Here is a 3,279-nt window from a genome sequence, read left to right as displayed (position 1 = left end):
TATTAGTCTAACTGATGGTCTTGTTTGTGTAAACTTTAAATATTTCAAAGGAACATGTTGCTATCCAAGATTAGGAAAATAAAAGACATCCACATATGGAAATTTCCTATGGAAAATCTGGGCTTCCAAGAGCTTTATGAAGGAACCCAGAATAATCCTAGTTTAATACTGAGGATTATAATCTTCATACTGTATATTATACTATAACAAGCATTCCAAAGGAAGTATTCCATAGATGTTCTCCCTTTTTTCCCTTTGGGTGGGAAAAAAAGGGGGGGGGAATGAAAAACTACATATCCTTCCCTGAAAATTTCAAATTTTTACAGACAATAATTTATCCCAACCCATCTTCTATGTGTGTGGTTTGGAAGCCAGAAGGGGAAGAGGAAGCACTGAGTCTACCACATCTTTTTCTCCTAAATGCAAAGTGGAACATAAGTCTAACAAATTACTGAAGAAGCACAATTGATTTCCGCCTACGTTTTTTCTAAAGCAGGACGAACGACTCAGAGATATTTGGCTTCCGACTCAATTTTGTTTTTTCTCCTGACTTTAAAATGCTTTTCTATCACAACCTGGAAATCGCAACATCTCATCACCAGGTGGGAACAAGACTAAAAATACAGATAGTTCTCATCTTATGACCAGAATCGAACACCAAATTTCTAGGCAGCTGTTTTGCCCCCATTTTATGACCTTTCCTGCTAGTTGTTAAGCCAATCACCACAGTTGTTAAGTTAGCATGAAGTTGTAAAGTTAGTTATCATGTGAATCTTGCTTTCCCGTTGGACTTTGATCATCAGAAGGTCACAAAAGGGGATCTACATCAGTGGTCACCATCTAGTGGGCCGAAGACCACTGGTGGTCCATGAGAAAATTCTAGTGGTCCGCAGAGAAATGTCACCCCCAAAGCAATTAATCCAGGCTGTTCGGGAACACAAGACTGCAATGCCCACATGGCCCACGGGAACACAAGGCTTGCATCCCTTCCATTGCGAACAACATGAAGTAGTGAGGGGAGGGGGGAAAGGGCAGAGCGGGGAGGGGACTTGCCCCACTTGCCTGGCCTGGCCACCAGGCTGCTTCTTTCTTTTTCTGCTTTTGGCTGCACACAAGGAAAGTAGCAAAAATCTTTCTTTCTCTCCCAAACTCTGCCAGAAATGAGTCTTTGGGACCCTGCAAGGCATCCTGCTCCAAGAGGCTGCACCTGCACAAGTCTCACAAAGACTCATTTCTGGCGGACTTTGGGGGAGAGAAAAAAAGACTTCTGCTACTTCTACTGCTTTCCTTGCATGAAGCCAAAAGTCTCTCTCTCTCTCTCTCTCTCTCTCCTCCTGAGAACAGAGCTGGAGATGGTATCCTGCAATCCCAAATAAAAAATGATCAATTGGTAGGAAAATAGGGTGGGGAATTATCCTGCAGACTTTTTTGGGGATTTTCCCAGGGTGTCTGGTCCACAGGATTTAAAATTATGAGTTTGGTGGTCCCTGAGGTCCAAAAGGTTAGCGATCCCTGATCTACATGACCCCGGAACACTGCAACTGTCATAAATATGAGTCAGCCACCAAACATCTGAATTTTGATAATGTGACCATAGGGATGCTGCAATGGTCATAAGTATGAAAAACAGTCTAAGTTACTTTTTGCAATTCTGTCATAACTTCGAACTGTCATTAAATAAATAGTTGTAAGTCAAAGACTCCTTGTAGTCATTGAAGCCCTGAGGTTGATTTCATGCCAAGGGTTTATATATATATATATTTAAAACAAAAGCAAAATACCTCTTCAGTACAGGCTGTCTTTGACTTACAAGAGTTGATTTAGTGACCATTCAAAGTTACAGCAGCACTGAAAAATGTAACTTAGAACTGTGTCAGCATTCCAGAAAATCTCCACTCTACCCAATAACTCCGAGACAGGCATCTTCGCAAAAGTTCTCTTTTAATTGGATAGTAAACTGGCACAAACTGGGGAATCCCAAATCTGAAAGTTCTGGGCTTCCTTGCAATAAGTAAAAACTACAAATCCATCCCCTGCACCCATCATCATCACATCACATGCCCCAATCACCATCCGTCCCAACTTGAGACTTCCCCTCACCCAGGTGCAGAAATAACATGACCTTGAATTAGAAAAAGGATGTTATTATGTCTAACTACATACACTCCAAGAAATTCGCCCCTCCCACTTTCCCAGGCTCAAGAATGGGGCAGGGTGGGAGCATCTGGTCTTAGTATGACTTCCAAAGCTGACAGACCGCTTTCCACACTTACGACCATTGCAGCATACCTGTGATTGTGCGATCAAAATTCGGATGATGGACAACTGGTTCACATATATGATGGTTGCAGTGTCCCGGGGTCATGAGATCGTCTCTTGAGATCTTCTGACAAGTTAAGCCCATGGGGAAGCTGGATTCACTTAACAATTGTGTGACTCATGTAACAACTTACAGTGATTCACTTAACCAATGTGGCAAGAAAGTTCGTAAAATGGGACGGAGCTCACGTAGCAAATGTTTCACTTGGCAACATAAAGTCTGGGCTCAATTGTGCTCGTACATCGAGGACTATCCTATATCCACAGAAAATGTCCGAACAGCAGAGAAGGCTAGCAAAACCCTGCCATATTTCACAAATGTGTCTCAACATGCAAGCGCCATGTTGCCTTTTTCAAAGTTCCCCTAGGCATGGTATTGTCCTCCCACAGAATATCCCAAGCTTGGCCACTTAAATGTCTCCTCACCATCAGCGGAAGACCCCCCGTTGAACAAAATGATAACGATAAAATAGGAGTGACTGTGAAAAGCCGCCATTTTTTAACGTAACAGACCTAACGAAGGACTACGGTGGCATGGGTTTGGCACCAACAGACTAGATTCCTGACTTGAAAATCCATGCTTGTTCTTCCCATCGTGCCCTGCTTGCCGGGGCTGATAGGAGCTGTAGTTCCACTCTTTATCCCCCTCCTGTTCAGCACTTTTCCATGTCCCCCTTCCCATCTTTTTAACTGGCCCATTCCCCTAAAAGGCCCCACATATTCTGGAAGAAATCATCTTCGTTAAAACAGACACACACAATCCAGTTTTCATCTGTTGGAGAGGAAAAAAAATGTATTTGATTACTGGCAGAAAATTACAGTCTCTCTCTGCTGTTAGTAAGTATTAAAGGATAAAGTAACTGGACTTATTTCTTTTCAGGCTTTCCAAGAAAGTGCATATAACAGTCCAAAGATATTTTTGTTCTGTTTTGTTTTGTTTTGTTTTCCTGTCATACCCAA

This window comes from Notechis scutatus, chromosome 9 (assembly GCF_049901735.1).
Source record: "Notechis scutatus isolate UNSWTSFEM ecotype Mainland chromosome 9, rNotScu1.2, whole genome shotgun sequence".
Classification (NCBI taxonomy): domain Eukaryota; kingdom Metazoa; phylum Chordata; class Lepidosauria; order Squamata; family Elapidae; genus Notechis; species Notechis scutatus.
The sequence above is the reverse complement of the archived record's forward strand: the minus strand, read 5'-3'. Positions refer to the sequence as shown.